Source organism: Indicator indicator, chromosome 1 (assembly GCF_027791375.1).
Source record: "Indicator indicator isolate 239-I01 chromosome 1, UM_Iind_1.1, whole genome shotgun sequence".
Classification (NCBI taxonomy): domain Eukaryota; kingdom Metazoa; phylum Chordata; class Aves; order Piciformes; family Indicatoridae; genus Indicator; species Indicator indicator.
The window spans coordinates 81,568,284-81,585,416 of NC_072010.1; positions in this window are offsets into that span (position 1 = coordinate 81,568,284).

Sequence of the window (17,133 nt, forward strand, 5' to 3'; positions counted from 1 at the left end):
CTTTCATTAACTCAGTATGGAAATTAGTTCAGCAAGACTGCTTCATGAGATGTCAAAAATGCAGGTGGGCTCAATCTCATTCAAAGCTCTGCTTCTGCAAATGGAAAAATAGCAATAAGTACAGAAAAAGACTTTCCTGTTTCACATGGTCTAACTGATGCCCATGCTTCATCTGGATTGTGGTCAGAGACAATGGATGCAGTCTTTCTTACTGGAAAAATATATAAAACACCAGTACAGAGTCAGACATGGTGGGGCTGCTGATAAACTGTAGTGCAGTCTGTCTTCTCTCATGAGACTGAAGTACAAGTAGCACCAGGTACAGCTAATGGAAGGATGGCTCCAGCCCTCTTGTTCCTTCCACTTTCCTCTGGTAAGTGTGAACCAATGCAATTTGAACAGCTGCCTATTTACTTAACATGCTGTATCATCTGTGTCTTCTTTTCTATTCCTCTCACTGCTTTTCATCTCTCATTACGTGCTGAAATCACTAGGTCATTGAGAGGGAGATTGATATTTATTTTGTGTTTGTAACATCTAGTACTGTGAGGTGTTAAATGGCATCTGTAGGAACTTTCAAAAACCAAACAAGTAATATAATGCCTTTTGAGCAATTACTGTGGCAATGTTAATAGATATTTGGTCCACTGAACAAAATGATACTTACAGAGCAAAGGTTATTCACTCTGTGGCATGAATGGTGGTAAATCAAAGTAAGAGGAGATGAATATTTCAACTTGTCTAGTCTTAGTGACTCAAAACACTTAAGTCTGCTCAGCTTTCAGTACAGTTGCCTGAAATTATTCCTGTTGCTTTCTATCATTTCTCCAGACTTCTTTTACTACTGAAATACCATTAACCCCAGTGCAGCCTGTAACAAGAAAGGCTCAGATGCACTGTATTGATAGAGAGACTTCTTCCTCTGGCTGGGGCTTAAAACATTGCAATGTGATTAACCTGAATAACAGATTATGCATAGGAAATACTTGAAATATCTGACCTAGATCTGGAATTCAGCTCTAATATTTAAGACATTTTAAATCTTGAAATTACTAAGACCTTTCAAATCATTGAGAATTGCAATGCCTTTTTCCTAGATAATAATGTAATAGAATAATTGGGATTTTTTTTTTCAGTTTGACACTATGAGGAAAAAGTTGTGTTTGAGACAATGTAAACTGGAGAAATTCACAAGTTGGTCCAGTTTGTGTGGCTTACCTTCACATCAGTGAAGGCAGCTGCAGCAAGAGTCTGTCTTCAGATTCAAATGCAGGTTTGACATCCATATTGTCTGATAATTTAAGTAAATGGATCTAAAATATCACACGAGAGAACACCATGACTGCATCCACTTATGACAGTGGCTAACAGAATAAAAAAGATTGATGGACAAACTTCTCTATTTTGCTGTGACTATTCCAAGATATACAAATGTAGAGGCAGTGGAAAAGATTTATCCAATAATATTTTCTTTAAGTGCTATTTTTACCATATACCTTCAACAGAAAAAAGTCTCTGTTCACTAAACCTGCTCTATCTCTTGTTCTACTGTGATTTGTACACACCTACCCTAAAGATATGGTCAGTAGTCCTCACCCTTTTAAATGAGACTTTCATAGAGAAAGAGAAAATGTAGAATACTGCTTTATTTCTTATTCTTTATTTATTTCTTCTTTATTCCTTCCCTAAACCAGACAAAGCACTTCTAAAAGGAAAAGGTAAAAATATTTATTTGATTCACTAGGATTTAAATGGTTTTCCACAAGAACAGTTTCCAATTACTATTCTCTATTTGCAGAAATGGGATTGTCATTCAGAGATTACCCATAACTTCAATCATAACTACAACAGTGACTAGGAAATAAAAGACTTCTAGGGAAAACACTATTATCCTGGGCTAGCTAACTCCCCTGCAGACCCTGTGCTAGTTTAATATCTGGTTGTTGCTATCGGGTTTTTTTTTTTTTTGTTCAGATCTCAACATCTGTTATGTCCCCACACAAGCACACATAAAACTCATTCTCCTGCAATATTTAGGTAAAGACTCTTGCCTTCCAGTGCTTTGTTAACATTGCAGCTCAGATACATACAAAATACCAGACAAAGCTGAAGACTGTGTTCTTCAGTCTTTGACAGTTTTAATCCAACCCTTCCAGGTCAGCAGAATTCAGAGCTTCTTTTTCTTTGCCAAATTTAGGACCTGGTCACAATGGCTTATAACCAATTACCACTCATCAGTTAAGTCATACCTTTTAGTAGTGGCAGTTGATATGAATGGAATTAATCTTAGTTCTGCCCCTCGGGCATTATCCCTGAAGAATTCAGCGAAAACCTGACAGGCCCATTAGTTAACAGTGCACTTGTGGCTTCTTAATATCATTTTGGCTTATTAATTAATGAACCATGCAAATCACATTCAATATAATGATGAGGTAGCCTCAACTCAAATCAGTGTAGAGGTCAAGAAAGGAAGGTGAATAAGCTGTATATACCTTCTCTTCTTTGACATACCTGACTAGCTCATACAGCCAGCACTGTTAGGGCTATCTCTATCAGCATGGCAATAGCATGACTTCCTCCTCACCTCAGAGAACAGCTAAGAATGACCCCTTCAATAATTTGCAGAAGTAGTGTTATCAGAAACAGCCTTTTCCTTTTTGTGCGGACAGCAAAGTTGAGCTGGGCTGGGGTTCAAGAAGAACAAAGTCTTCCCCTTGTAATATTTGCTTAGGCCAGGCCTGACAATTTACAAAACCATGGAGTTGGACACATTAAGTCATACAAAGAAAAAATAAAAGAAGGCAATAAGCACAGAGGGCAATAGCATCCTCATGTTTTGCAGAGGACTCTCAGCTAGAAGATCTACCAAAGCACGCCACTAGTGAGCAACAGGCTCTCTCTCCCAGCTAAAAGACAGAAACTAAAAAAATAAAGTCATGTGGGAAAAAAAATAATAAATAAATAAATAAAAGAAGCACAGACTGAATTATCAGAAAAATTACAGCAAAGGCTGCTAGGGTTATCACCAGTACAGCACAAGAAACCATGTGGAGCTCTAAAGGAGTCACCTGGTATAGAGGAGGTTCAAGAAGGGTCTGCCTTCTGTCCCTCTGTTACAGGAAGGGCACAAGTGGAAGGTAGCACTACTGCGAGGCAGGCTGCTAGCTCCCAAAAAGTCTCCTGCCGGCACTCCGTCTCTCCTTTACACTGCAAAATTTATTCTGGTGAGAACAGACTGTGAAGTCAAAAAGATGACATCACAGGAGTATGCAAAGCAGGAACTCCTTCACCAGTCCCAGGCAAAGGTAAGCCTAGTGGATAGAAGCAGGCATGTAGGCTGTTGCTGAGTCAGTATTTCTTTTCCCTGAACTTATCATCGAATAAATATTTCCCTGGAGTCTGGCTGTTACCGAATTCTGTCTGGGCACCTTCAGAGCACGTAAGTGCAGATATTGCTGATGTGATCCTCTTCATCACCAGGAAACTGCAGCTCAGGATACAGGAGGGAGGATCACATTGCTGCATTCTGTGAGCAATATCCCCAGCAAGGCCATAAACCCCAGGGAACTCAGGGTATACCTGAGATACCATTAGCTAGGATTGCCTATATGTCATGAAGGCTTGACTCTAGTCTCAAGTCATATACAGGGCTGTTTCACCACCATAAAAAAATCTCCACTTTTCTTGTTTTCTTGGTTGGTTTGTTTTTTGTTGGTTTTGCTTGTTTGTTTGGGATATTTTGTGTGTGTGTGTGTGATAGCAGAGGTTGAACAACTGGACTGGTAGCAAAACCACTGCATTCTTATACTGTCTTTGCCAGTTCGTTGTGTTGTTGCATGACTGACAGCATGTCATTTCGCATTTTTTGTCTCAGTTTTCTACTAGTACAGAAGGATGACAATAGTCCAAGTGGGTTTGAGAGACTGAATTCACTAATGTCCTAAGCAAAAGCCTAATTGAAGTCAATGAAAAAGCTCTCAATTGCCTTGAAGGGCTTCAGGACAGACCTTGCTTATTTAGCATCCTAAGAAGCACTTCAAAATCCTATAAACAGTGCCATATGTATGCAAAGGTATTGGTTATTTCAGGACTGAGAAACAAATTTTTAGCTGGTACAAGTACACATAAATAATACATTTTCACCATCTCATTTTTTTGGTGATCTTTATTCCTGAAAAAAAAAAGAAAAACAAAAACCCAAAACCAACAACAATACACCATATACAAGTAATGTCAATAATCACGCCTGTCTTCAGTACTCTATTAGACAAAGCATTTATTCTGGCAACCACAGACTCTTTAATTTGCAAAAACATGCAGATTTGGACAGATCTGAAGGCAATGCAGTCATATACAATAACTATCATCCTTTAGCAATTTATGGTCAGTCTTTATAAACCTTTGTGAGAGGTTTCAACCAACTGACTGTGGGACAAAGCCCCACAAATAAATTTTACAGCTCCAAGTCAGACCTAATTTTCACTAACAAAATTAGATGACGCAGCTCCAGACTACCATATGATTAAAAAGCCATCATTTATAATGGTTTATCTGTTGTTACTCTGTACAGAGACTGACAAACTTTACTGAAACTCTGGGCTGAGGTTAATAATCTCAGATCTGGTCACAAAGAACAATCTGATATTAAGGTCAAGGTCTTTCGGTACAAGGTAATTTCATACAGAAGCTCAGCAACAAACTGGCTGATGTGCAACAAATAGAAAGCACCACTGCTGGCAGGGATGATGGTGTTTAAAACTATGCTGTTCAGGTAAGAGTAGGAAAAATCCACAGACTAGGCAGTTCACATTGAACAAAAGAAAGAGGAGAAAGGTGCCATTTTGAAAGTGACAAGTGGTGTCCCTCAGGGGTCCATACTGGGACCTGTACTGTTTAATATTTTTATCAACAATATCTACAGTGGGATTGAATGCACCATCAGCAAGTTTGCAGATGACACCAGGCTGAGTGGTGCTGTTGATATGCTAGAGGGACAGGATGTCATCCAGAGGGACCTGGACAAGCTGGAGAGGTGGGACCAGGTGACCCTCATGAGGCTTAACAAGAGCAAGTGCAGGGTTCTGCACCTGGGCCAGAACAATCCTCTCTATCAATACAGACTGGGGGATGAGGTGATGGAAAACAGCCCTGTGGAAAAGGACTTGGGGGTGCTGATAGATGAGAAGCTGGACATGAGCAGGCAGTGTGTGCTTGCAGCCCAGAAGGCCAGTCACATCCTGGGCTGCATCAAAAGATGCATTGCCAACAGATCCAGAGAGGTGATTCTGCCACTTTGCTCTGCTCTGGTGAGACCTCACCTGGAGTACTGTGTACAGGTCTGGAGCCCTCAATACAGGAAGTACACAGAGCTGACGGAGTGGGTCCAGAGGAGGGACACGAAAATAATCAGGGAGTTGGAGCATCCCTGTTATGTGAAGACAGGCTGAGGGAGCTGGAGTTGTTCAGTCTGGAGAAGAGGAGGCGCCGGGCAGACCTAATAGCAACCTTCCAGTACCTGAAGGGGGCCTACAGGAAGGATGGAGAGAGACCGTTTACAAAGGCTGCAGTGATAGGATGAGGGGCAATGGCTTCAAAGAGCAGATTTAGATGGGATGTTAGGAACAAGTTTTACCATGAGGGTAGTGGAACACTGGAACAGGTTGCCTAGGGAGATGGCTGGGGACTCATCCCTGGAGATATTCAAAGTGAGGCGCAACAGGGTTCTGGGCAACCTGATGTAGTTGAGAATACCCCTGCTTATTGCAGAGGGGGTTGGACCTTTGGAGGTCCTTTCCAACCCAGCCCATTCTATGATTCTATGATTCTATGATTCTATTTGAAGATTACTAAGGTTAAAATCCTGGGCTATGTTGTATTTCTTAAACACAACCATTCGTTGAGGGGGGAAAAAAAGTGCAATTGGTGATACTAAATTCATCTACATGCAATCAAATTATTCACTTGAGTTACAGGCCATAATGAAAAAATAAGTCAAATACTTCAGTGTTTTCTACAAAAAGGTGTCCTCTTTCTTCAGTATGCAATAGCCATGGCAAACTTTAACTCATTGTTATTGGAAGTCTTCAAAGTCTGCTTGAAAAGGTTTTTAAGACATCAGGATACTTTGTGTTGAAGCGAAATACATTACTCAGAATAGCTTGCTTGTCCTTCTGAATTTTCAAAATTATCAACAAATTAGAAAACAAAACAAAAACCATCTCTCATCCAGTCCTAATAAAATAATTGCAAAACACAATTGTGCTCAAGGGTTCAAAGTCCCCAGCAGTTAGAGAGTATAAAAAGAGAGAAAGTAGGAAAAGGTTGCAGGGGAACTCTAACCCAGTAACTCAGACATTTTACAGGCAGTAAACGCTGAAGTATTATCATAGTAATTGGCATTATGAATGGTCCAAGCTAGATATATTGATTGCCAAGTTCAGCATTTTTAGGCAGCAACATCAGAGGTGCTCATCCATTAGCCCTGAAGTATCGATTTCAGTCAGGAAAAGAGAAGCCACAAAAAGGAAAATACTTGAGCAATAAAATGATCTTTCTCTGTCTTTGTCTTCCAGACATGGGAACAGACACACTGTTCACAGTATGTCAGCACTTACAGGATTGCTGAAGACTTATATGCGTTTCCCATTCCTCAGTCTATTCAACATGCATTTGTATTCAAAATGGCTGGGTAAAAAACAAAACAAAACAAAACACAACCAAACACTTCAAATGCAGAAAACAGGCAAATGCATATCTTTGGCTTGAATTTGCTTGACAGAGCAGGAAGTATCTCAAAACTGCAAGTTCTCTTCTTAATACCATTAGAGAAAGTATAAAGAAAGTGCTTAATTATATAGCAAATACCAATCATTAAGAACATCTCCCAGTGCTATAACCTTTCTGTAAAGCTGATTTATCATTGTGATGAAATACAATTAACTGGATTTTATAAACTTAGACAGAAGTGAAAATTTTCACAAACGGTTCACAGTGTGTGGGGGGGTTGGTTTTGTTTTGGGGATTTTGAAGACAGAAATAATTGTCTGTGTCTTCTTTGAGTATATGTGTGACTAAATGTCATTCAATGCTAACTCATGTAACTGAGAGAAACTATGTTGCAAAAAAGTGCTTTATGAAGATGATTATAACTGTTTTCTAAATCCATATGTAGAAGGCAAAGGTAAGCACGATTATCAGAATAACTGACTGCCCAGGATCTTTTTTTCCTTTTAATAGCATCCCTTGTTCCCTACTAGAAATACTTAACCTTCGTGCTTTTTTTCTCTCCCCTGGCAAATTTTCAGGAGGAATCCACAAGGCTAGAATGGGGCCTCAGCAAACCAACTGCTGTACTCATATGGGTTTAGTGGCCAAAGGCAGACAGACAAAGTACTTTACTGGTGTTTTATAAAAATTTCTCTCTCATACATCAGGTTTAGCAGTTCAGCTCAGGTGGAAAAATTCTTACAAGGCAATTCACAAGTTCTTCTCTGTCTTCAGAAAACCTTTGAGTATTTCAACCATCTCCCATTTCTCAGTCTAGACAAACAGCATGACCATCAGCAGTATTTGCAAGTGAGACAAGTAACAAACGATTAAACATATAGTGCCTTTAAATTGGGGCAATTTCCTTCAAGAAGAGAGAACATTCACTTCCCTGCAACCACTAGCTTAAACAGAAAGCTCAACTTTGTCAATATTATCATTTTTTTTCTACCTCTAAGTGGCTGCAAGGTAACTAGAATTAGTGTAGCCCATAGCCTAATTTCATCAGGTACATATTGAAGCAACCTTTCAAGGCCAGAATATATAAAAAATTGATTAATTTTGTGCATATCACATCAGGCTGAAAATCCCACAAATTTGTCTGCACTATCTACTGGATTTCTGTCTGGATTAAGTCTCACAGAGGTTTATGGCTGTTTTGCCTTTTTATTTTCACATCCTGCTCTACAGTAAATGTTATTCAACAGTGTCAAACTCTTCTGTACATAAAAAAATATGAAAAAATTACTTGAAGCAGTGTGAATGACAAATATCGGAACTGAAAGAAATTAAAAGTTAACATGCAGTTTATGTAGCTGTAGGTTGGCCTGCTCCTGGAGTGGACTGGGAAGAACAAACAACCTTTGAGAGAAACTCCTGTGGAGATTCAAGGACACTTGAAGAATACACAAGTACTGGAGGAAGGAGCTGTGCAGAAAGCACTTGTAGTAACCACAGATTTAGCTCTTTAGAAATACAAATAAGACAACATTTCTTCTAAGCTAGACTCCTACCTGCTAAAAGAGATAATTTTGTCAGTTCTTGCGCAGAGCTAGATTTTTACCTTAGCATTGGTGTATAACACATTCTCTATAAATAATAGGAATTCTCTGGATCTTTTTGACAGTCATTGTGGACATTGACATCTCATTTCTGGTTTAGAAAAATGCTAAGCATATATTGAAAAAATAATGTATATAACTTGGGAAATAAGCTATCATTTTTTTCAGGCACACATACCTCAAACTTACCATGACTGCAAACCTAAGCATGTTTACACCAGTTATTATATAGATATGGACACAAGTTCCTAAATTCTCCTTGCCTAGACCAGACTCTGTCAGGGGTTAAGTGACCACATAAATCCATGGATTTTATCTTGCATGGATAAAACAGAACAGGAATTGAAAAAAAATCCCAAACAATCAGAAAACACTAGCTATTAGTACTTTGTTAGGTGCATCACTATAGATACTTGTGTAGAAAAAGTGTGAAGCTGAGATCTGTCCCCACATAAAATTGTAATAGCTTGTAAAGACACACTGGGAACGTATTTTCATATCAATGACATAAACTATAGTACCTGACCCAGAATGTATCTGGGGAGAATGACTCTATGATTTATTTGATTTTTATGTTGAACTTCAACCTAGTTGATTAGCAGTCAAATAACTACACTGCTGTTTTTGGTGACTCTACTGTCAAACCGATATTGAAAAAAAAAAAAAACAATCATACCAAAACAGCTAGGAGTCAATACAGTATGGTAATCCCATGCTGGCAAAACAAACCAGCTCCAGTGTAACCAGGTGAGTTGAAAACATTTTCATATGAGAAGGTGGTAACATTTTTACCCATTATAAAATAAATACAGATGCACATCTGGTCACAACACATTGTGTTGCCTTTGTAGTAGCACTAGTATTGAGTTCTTGTCATTCTACTATTCTTCCAAATAAAATTCCTTTCTTTTTATTGCCATTTTTGTTCTGCAGATGAGATTCTGGAATGTGAGCTTTCTCAGAACATGGGCTTCCTCTGCTCTGGGGAGCACTCCTTTCAGATTCTGCCCCTACTCCAGGTTTGCCTCTGCACACCTGCAGTTCAAGTTATAAAAAAAGACTTAGGGATTTGGAAGGATCCTCACAGTTCCAGGAATTTCATCAGCAACAGAGGAAATATTTTGAGAAACTGGAGAAGAAAAGCAAGACGATCTGCAGAGAAAGCAAGGCTCAGGGCCAGATGCAAAAGGGATCTCAAGTATTGTGATAATGAATAGCACAACACCTAGCACTCAGGTGCCTGGACCCAGAAGCAGCAGCCTCTGTCTTGAGGCTGATATTACTGTTTGACACAACAAGAGGAACATGAGGTACCTGGGAACGTGACTAAGATGTGAAGATTATGTTAACAGGTTTTAGGTTTTCTTTTTCAAAACAACCTCTTTGTATGCTGGTGCAAGGAAAAGATAAAGCTGTCCTTTTTTATAACAGACTGAAAGGACTTCTCTCCTGGAAATGCATATAGTTCAGTATTTCCAAACATTGCAAATCAGCTAGGTTTTTATACTTAACTGAGTGAGAATCCCTCAGCACAAGATAAGAGCACCAGTCTTGGGTTTTTTTCCCTCTGGTGTTGCCCACTCAGTTGCATGGTTAGAAGAGGAACTGTCAAACCCAGGTCATTCATGATGTGCATCACACACCCCTCCAACCTCAGAGGTGTCATCGTTTGCCTTGCTTGTGGCAGCTTACTATCTGTCAGAGCTAGAAGCCAGTAACTAACAACGAAAGCCAGCAAATAAAGCTTTGTAAGGCTGTGTATTGCTGTGCATAATGGGATGTCTGGCACAGCCTCACACCACAGGACAAAAGGAAAGAGGATATTGGCGAAGGTCAGAGATCATTGCAGATATCTGAAGATTATACAGCTCATGAACCTATGAAAGGAGTGCAAGTCAATTTGGCTACATCTCTCAGGAGGAAAGGCTGAGAGCTTTGGGTCTGGCCTGGAGAAGAGAAAACCAAGGGATGATTTTAATACTTCTTATAAATACCTAAAGGGTGGGTGTCAAGAGGATGTTGTCTTTTCAGTGGTGACCAGTGATAGGACAAGGAGCGACAGGCACAAACTAGAACACAGAAGGTTCCATCTCAACACGAGAAAAATCTTCTCAAATATTTTGAGGGTGAACAGGCTGCCCAGAGAGGTTGTGGAGTCTCCTTCTCTGGAGATATTCAAAACTTACCTGGATGGGCAACCTGTTCTAGGTGAAACTGCTTTAGGAGGGCAGTTGCATTAGATGATCTCCAACCCCTACCATTTTGCGATTCTGTCATCTCAAAGTTTGAAGCATGCCAAATTGCTTTGAATTAAGGACTACTTATTAAACAAATACTATTATAGGAAGCTATATTTTAAGTTTCTTTGAGGGGAAAAAAAAAAGTATTTGCAAGCATTTGACAATTAACTGCATTTTAAGCAACAGCTTAATTCATTGATTCAGATTCTGACCTCCTAAATCATATGGCTGCTGACTCCACAGCAGGAGTGTTGTGCCTGAAGGATCCTGTGGTGCACAGCAGTAAGGGGATTTGAAGAAAATCTTCTGCCTGGCTCAGTCTGCTTCAGTCTGAATAATGTCCCTGCTACATGTAAACCACATTCCTTTCAGAGGAAACTGAACCAGAACTTCTACTCCAGATATCTACTCATATGTGTTATGTTTTTCATGCTCATACGCAGTCCCTGATGGGTCACTGATGTCTGAACCAAGACATCACCACTATGTCTTGTAGCATTTGTCAAACATAAGGAAGGTCTCAGATGATCAGAACCCTGCTGCAATGTGTTCCACATTGCCTAAGGACTAAGAGCTGCATGTGCTTCCTATTTGCTGATGACTGGCAGTCCTCAAGGCATATTGACTGCTGGTCCTTCTCTCCCTACAGATTACAGCCCCCATCTCTGGAACTGTTTAAAGCCAGGTTGGATGGGGCTTTGAGCAACCTGTTCTAGTGAAAGGTGTCCTTGCCCATGGCAGGGGAGTTGGAACTAAATGATCTTTAAAGTCCCTTCTAAACCAAAACATTCAGTGATTCTATGATAATGTGTCATCTGTTGCTCTCTCTCCACTTTGTGGAACCCTTTTGTTTCTCCTGATGTCCTTCTTATTATCCCCCCTTTCCATTGATTTCTTCTACAATAACAGCAATGGCAAGTTTCAGCATCCCCCAAAATCCAAACACAACGTAAGTCCAAGTTCCACTGTAAATCTGCACTGTAAATGCACTGAAAGTTTCTTGAGAAGCTGCACAAGCCCACTCCAGACCCAGAAGGCTGTTAAGCTCACTGGAGGGCTGCAGGAGGATTGGCAATAGATGCAACAATAAACAAGGTGACAAAACAGTGCTCCTAGATCTCTGCTACACCACTTCTCTGCTACCCACCACAGCAGCAGTACAGTGGATCATTTCCATTCCTAGTTCTGGCATACAGACACACCGATCCTGTACCCTGACCCACTCCTATGGCATCACACCCCTTAGCACAGAGATTTCTTCTTACAAATCTCTTTTAGAGAGTAGGCTTTTGAGGAAAGTTAAGCAAAGATTCTGAAATCATTTGGATCCACAAGAGGTTTGGAATACATCAGCAGCACAGATAAAAAGAGAACTTAGGTCTCGCAGAGAGTGTTTTTTTAAAAGTAATTAATTTTGTTCAAGAGTCAAGGAAACACATGAGAATTTGTCCTTATGGCACAGGAGGTTAAAAAGAAAAAGACACCTGCCACAGAGGCAGTTCACAAAATTATTAATTATTCATACACATTAATCAGGAGAGCTCTGTGTCTTCACATGACCATTGTCATATACCAAAAATATTTTCTTCTTTCCCCCACAAATACAGAATCATGAGCAGTATGCATAACGTCTATAAGTGATAACAAAACCTTAGAAGTGGGAAAAAGATGGACAAGTGAAATTAAATAGATAAGAGTGTTCACTTTGGTCATGCTGGCTCTCATATCCATCTCCCCACATCTTTGGCAACAGATTTCAAAATTGAAACTCAAAGATGTCTAGAAATATCTAGTACTCACATAAGCTAAGCAAACAGCAGCAGAGAGCAAAACCTCATCCATTTCCTCAGATTAATCTGATTTTCTGCATCCTTTCACAGGTAAGAAGCAGCTAAGGTGGAACTATTGCTTTTTAAAAAGCTGGTTTGTTTTTTTATGGTTTTGGCTAGGAAAATTGGTTAGGCTGTAACTGAGACTTGTTTTATTTCTCAGGTTTTGTGGGAATGGCTAGATTGTGATTTCCAGCTGTTTTCACATGCCCTCTGCACCCCCAAGCACCATTCCCTCTTGCCAGTGCCCCCTCCCCTCCTGCAGTCTGGCCAGACATCTTGGCACTGCTGCTATTGCATCTCTTCCTGAGGCCGGGCAGGGGCTGCAGGGCTGCTCATATACATAGACTGTTCCTAATTAGCCATTATGCCCTAATGGGGAAGCAATGAAAGCTGGTGGTGAGAAGAAGGAAGTTAAGGGTCTACCCCGGGAGGGCATGCAGAGTGCTCAGACCTTAAAGGTCTCCTTTTTGGTTACTGCTTGCCTTTATTTAGGGCCAAACTAAATAGAATAATAAAAGCAGTAATAATAATGGAATAAGAATGGAGTAAGCGTAAGAATAATAAAAGAGTAGATGCCTTGACACCATGGGCTAATATGATGAATGATTCTTTAAAACACTGCTGCTTTCATACTGTGATGCTTTCATACTGTGATGCCCATAGTTGCTTCTTTCCCCTCTAGATCTTCCCCCTCACCCCCAAAGCCCTGCACTGATTTGCGGCACCTGGTCTGATTTTATCAGGGTTGAGCCCAGGCTCTTGCATGCTGCGCTCAGCTGGCCCTCTGCCTTTTGGTTGGGCACAGGGCTGTTCTCAACCCTCTTCCTGCCCCAGCACACCTGTGGCTTCCCAGCATGATGCTCCAGCTCTCCCCAGCGGATGTGGCCAATGAAATTACTTCCACAAGAACTTCTTGTTTCATTTCCATGACTTCCTCCACTTGATGGAAGACAGAGATGATTGCTGCTAATGTTAGCATCTCACTGGGGCCTAATGTTACAAACTTCCCCTTACACATAATATTACACTTAGCGATAGTCCTCAGATGATTAATGAACACTTAACCAAGAGAAGGAATTACAAGATCAGGCCCATACTGAGTTTTATACACACAGTAAATGCCTTAAATTTTCTACATTGAGTCTTCTGTTATTTTTTACAGTGGAAATACTGAGACCACATGAGCCAGGGCAAACATAGGTCACAAAGATTAATATAGAGATTATTCATCTCCATCATATACAAATGTACATTCTGGATAACCTAAAAAATAATGAAACACAAGACAGAATTATTCACAACAAGGGAATTCTGATGCTTTAAGCAGCTCTGCTTTGTTTTATAATGTTCCATTACCTCACAAATAAGGTAGATGTCATAACAAACAGTAACAGTGATAGATACTAAGGCAAACCTGGACGGTGTGCAAGACTGCAGTACAGCTTTAGTGTTCAAACTTGAATCAACTTTAAACACAACATTTCTTGTATTGCTCAGTCCTGGCAAAGGCTGCTACAGCATTCCTTAATTTACAAATCTAACCTTTATCAAATATGGTAATATTTGATAACAAAATGTATCTGCATATGGTAAAATGTAGCTCTGAGTTGACCAGAGCACAGTTGTTAAAGACAGTAGATAGGTTTTACACAGATGATTCTGTGTGGTTTTGTTTCTATTTGGAAGGCTCAGCTTTTGCTGGCTGGATGCTGTCCATCATGTCTGCAATTAGAGTGATCTGATCTCAGGCTCAACACAGTTGCTGTAGGCAGCATACGCAGCATTAACACTTAAGTTTCTTTAGAGCAGTACTCCATTTTCAGTTAAGATCAGAGGACGAGAGGCTAAATCAAGCTGGGAGGGACCCAGTCGCTTGCCCATAGCGGGGCCAGTGCTGGGCTCAGATGAGGCTGCCCAGGGCTTGGACCTGTGAGGGCTTGGAACTCTTCAAGCATGGCGACAGCATAGCTGCTCAGGGTGACCTGCTTCACTGCATCACAGGTAAAATTTCTCCCTCCATTCAGCCTGAACCTCTCTCATCTCAACTTGTGCCCACTGCTTCTCATGCTTCCACTCTGCAGCACTGTGAGGAGCCCAGTTCCCCTTGTCAGAGCTGCGGGCTGTCAGGTGCCCCAAAGCCATACCTTCTCCAGGCTGATCCAGCCCAGCTCCCTCAAGCCTCTCTCCTCATGAGGGAAGTGCTCCAACCTCACCACAGAGGCCCTCCCTTGAGCTCCCTCCAGTTTGTCTCATCTTTCCTGTGTCAGGCTCCAAAACTGGACTCAGAAACTAGGTGTGGTCTGACAAGTGCTTCACAGAGGGAGACAAGCCTGTCCTTTGATCTTCAGGCTGTCCCACTGATAACACAGCTCAAGAGCTGCTGGCTGCCTTTGCTGCCAGAGCACACCACTGGCTCACGTTTCAGGAGCTCACCACCAACAACTCAGGGCTTTCCTGCAGAGTTGTTTCCCAGTCCCTCTGTCCCCTGACAGTGTAGCTGCAGGGACTCATCCTTTCCAGGTGCCAGGCAAGTATTTGCCTCAAAAAAAAAAAAAAAAAAAAAAGTACTTCAGAACAATTCAGGTAAATCATTTTAGCTGTTTCTGAGGAAAAGGAACAAAGATGGTTTTGTCCAATTTTTTAAAATATCCAGAAAGATTTATTTCAAGCAACAGTCATTCTCCAGTTCTTGCTACTCAAGATGTACATTTTGCCACCTTCTGAAAAAAGGCCTAATTGTAGCCAAGCTGTCTGTAAAGAATTGCAGGCTGCAGAAGGTTGAAGGGTAGCACAATCAAAACGTGAGAAAGCTTTTGGCAGAACGAGCTGTATCCTGAAACCAGAACATTTCATTAAGAGTTCCTGCAGAGGTCTGCAGAAATGCCTCACTAGTCTGTAGCACTGTACTTTAGCCAGGCAATCCCTTCCCCAGCCATTCTCACCACAGAGCCACAAACCTGGGTGTCTTTTAAGAATATGCATCTAACACTGCATATTTGGAAGGGTATCATTCAGGTTTCCTCATTTTCATACAAAGTGGATTTGTCTTCAGTAGAAATACTCTGTTTCTCCTGGTTTGTATTATTTCATACAACTGAGGGGTTCTGATTCCCTGCAGCACCCACTTGGATGGTGTTTCAGCTGTTAGAGGCCACATTTTATCTGAACTGGAAAAGGACCATTCTTCAACATAACTAGGGCTTGCTTGCAGATATCAGAGTTTCATTGGAGAGAGAAAACCAAAACCTGAGAGGTAACTGGCTGGGCATTGGTCAGTGCTGGTCCAGCCAGTTCAAACTGCAGGTCATCAGCCCTATCAGCAGAAACAGTGCAGATCACAAAATCTAGGCCTCTGGCATCAGGAGCTTGCATGTGCTTCAGCAAACAGCTCTTAACTCACAAGGGATATATGCATCTGGCTGAGGCTCTTGGCTTTGCTCAAGGTAACAGAACATTAGGCTGCATATTCGGGCTCTGTAAACATTTATTTCTGATGCTGGGAAACATGCATAGCTTAACCTAGGGGTCTCTTTCTGGTATTATTTTGTGACACTCAGCGTGCGTATGCCCCATTTATACACTGAAATGTTTGGGTAGCTCTCAAAAATTAGGAAATGCCAAACTTCACGTGATTCTCCTTCACCTCTCTCATGCTTAGGGTCATGTTGTTGTTTGCTGCCTACACAGCAACCAAAGCACTAATTAGTTCAAGCTATGCAAATTGTTTAGAAAAGCTAAAAAAGCCTAGTTTGCAACTTAAAATGGGATCCAGATGCCCTCATCACTTCAAGAGAGAAAAAACAAAAAGCATTAAGTGGTAACTGTTTTTCTGTGTTACATGGCACACGTCCAGGATGAACTTGCATATAAAAATAAACTGCATGAGTTCATTGTTCTGAACTTACACTCAAATGCCCTGTTTGTCTTCTATTGAGTTTAAATGTTTTGTGACTCAACTGTTTAAAACATACTTTTCAAAAAAACCCAGTAACAGTAACTAGAGAAATTTAAATAATACTGTGATTTATTTCTTTGCATACTTCTAGCCATTGCACAACCTTTGGCTCTTCTGATAGAATTAATTTGAAAATAGCCTAAATATTCATTTATTTCTCTGTTCCCATAGAAACCCTGATACAGTGATTCATCTCTAAGAATTATTAAGTTCCTGACCATACAGTTTATACTGTTCTTCCCCACAAGGCTCTGATAGCTAGCACACTGCACTGCAAAGAAAGCTCACCTGAAGGACAGATTATCTGCTTTGGTTCTCAGTTTCACTTTCTTAGAAACAGAAAACCTTGGGTTTTTTACCACAGGTAAAAGAAACCCTAAGCATCACAACTGGCGTGTTCTGCCATGCTGAGGAGAGGAACAAACTAGATTTGCTCTTCCAAACTGGTAGCACATGGGATGAATGCAATCCTGCTGCAAGTGAGGAGGGATACTGCAGCCTAGCAAAGCAATTTTTCACGTGCGATGAGAAGGGACAACACACCAGATGGCACAGAATGAGGGATGTAAAGCCCCAACAGCCTCTCTCCTTACCTAGAATGGTCCTTGCCTGACTTTTAGTAAAATGTACAGAAAAAAAACCCAGAGACCTCCCCTGTACAACTGGAAAAATAAGTGAAAATAGAAACTGACATGAAAGTGTCAAGCAAAAAATGGACCCTTTACCTCCAATCTGGATACATGTCCTGTCTACATAATTAACCCTTCATACTCACCATT